Source organism: Aplysia californica, unplaced genomic scaffold (assembly GCF_000002075.1).
Source record: "Aplysia californica isolate F4 #8 unplaced genomic scaffold, AplCal3.0 scaffold01030, whole genome shotgun sequence".
NCBI classification, from domain to species: Eukaryota; Metazoa; Mollusca; class Gastropoda; order Aplysiida; family Aplysiidae; genus Aplysia; species Aplysia californica.
In genome coordinates, this window is record NW_004798300.1 from 210,537 (window position 1) to 212,597 (window position 2,061).

The 2,061-nt window shown below is 41.6% G+C and overlaps 1 protein-coding gene across 1 annotated transcript in view; it reads left to right on the forward strand.

Moving 5' to 3' along the window:
- Positions 1 to 2,061, forward strand: part of LOC101852889 (PHD finger protein 14) — a gene marked incomplete at both ends in the record, with an annotated part of 29,599 nt that overhangs the window by 17,149 nt on the left and 10,389 nt on the right.

Here is a 2,061-nt window from a genome sequence, read left to right on the forward strand (position 1 = left end):
GAATTACTGAGAAAAACACAAAATAAGCACAGAGCAAAGTGAACACACCCGGTCGCCACAGAGTAGCGCCCAACACCAATTCAGTGAATTTCGCATCTCTAACAAATTTATCCCATCCGAAGAAAGTCGATATTTGCCGCATCTGGGGTTTTGGTCGAAGGAAGGTAGATAAATGTGATATATTAGGTAAATGATGTGACGAAGACGTCTATCCTGTCCCCTTCGTTTTATGCAAGAAAAATTCTGAAATTATGCAAACTCGGCCCAAAAATGTGAAACTATGCGATTCTGTTAATTTTATCGAAGAATGATGAAGGAAAATAATCAGAAATTGTGCAAAAAATGATCAAACTTTGCTAAATTATGCGGTGTGCATAAAACCACGGTGACAGACCAATTCAGTGAATTTTGCATCTGAGGTTTTGGTGAAAGGAAGGTAGATAAATTTGATATATTTGTTCAATGATGTGATGAAGATGTCTACCATATCCTCTCTCTTGTCCTCTTGTCCACTGTGTTGGGGTCACTGCAGTCGGAACATGTCCATCTCTGCTCTCCCCCCCCCTCTTCAGGATCCATCCCAGAGTCTGTCTACTTATGGTTTCCATCATAATCTGGTTGGAGACCCGTCGGACTGGTCCGCACAGATGGCTGTGTTTCCCCTCTCCTCTTTGGATCCCCTTCTCCTCCATATCCGTTTATTGGAATGCAATATTCAAAGAATATCTGCCTTCTGTGCCCCGTTTTGACTTCACAAAAAAGAAGTTTGCCTTATAAGGAAACTTGGAAAAGTTTTGTTTTTCTCTATGCCATTGCAAATATCATGTAGGATTAACCCAAACCAAATGACTCCCAACTAGCTAGAATGCAACTAATACCAGGACTATAAACGACTAGGTAATCAGCAACAAACACTATTACTAACAGGCCCGTGTGTCATCAGAGCTGCTAAAATGATAGAACCTCCTTGAATCTACTCATGTGATGGTGAGTGCTGGGTATGATCTAAGTCAAAGTAGACTGAAGTTTTACGTGAGCAGACGCTCGCTTCCTTTACACAGTCAAATGCCGGTTGTTTTTTCCTGATTACACGTACATTGATACCAAGAGCAGTTATCGGTGCCCGACCTCATACCTTTCTGTGATGAATATTAATCCATTCATTGCCAGGTGGTGTTTTTCCCTACTGCCAGCACTGCTTTTCAGCTAAACTTGTCAGCCAGGACAGCAATCTCATGTTCCATTGTTAGTGGAATCGCGGTCTAGACCTCGCCCACTCATGACATAGTTCCAATCCCGGGTCTTTGATAATGTCCCTTGACTTACCTCATATCCCCATCTTACCCGTAATTGTAAAAAACTTGCAAATCTAAGTCCAAAAGTGAAATTTTCTGCCTTTCAAAAGTCATTTTGATGTTTACATTTTGCGAGGGCGCTCAGTCATCCACAAGACTAGACCCATGATTATTGATCATGTCAAAATTTGGCAGTAAAGTCATTCTAGCAAATTTGGTACCCATGCCATGTGCATTTTCACTTTTTCCAAATACGAACCCACGCAATGGTTGTGGCTAAATTTCCATACTGAAGAATAAGAGCCAGACGATTAGCGTGGTGAACATGTTACATCATATATATAGGCTATAGGCAACCGGGAACAGCAAATTCTGCAAAATTCCATGACATCCGCGGTACAACACAAACTTACAAATTAAGCGTTATCGTGACAGACCAAATATGCCCCAATAACTTCAATAAGGCAACAAAGGGGTCAAGAAGAAGTTATGGCATTTTTCCTGGGTGGGGGAGGGGGGGGGGTCATCCCTTATTATTTATGGGTCGGAGTGTGATCTGCGCTTCAAACATAGGAAGAATTAGCCATGAAAGAAGCTGCATGAAGACAACCTTGAGACCATCTTAAGCTAAATTGACCGTCTGCTTAGACGAAAAGAGCCATATATAGGAGTGTGATCATATTCTTTTTCACTTATTTTCCTTTTCTCTTTCTCCTCCCTTCTCTCACTATATCTTACTCCCTTGCTCTGCTCACCCTTTCTCTCT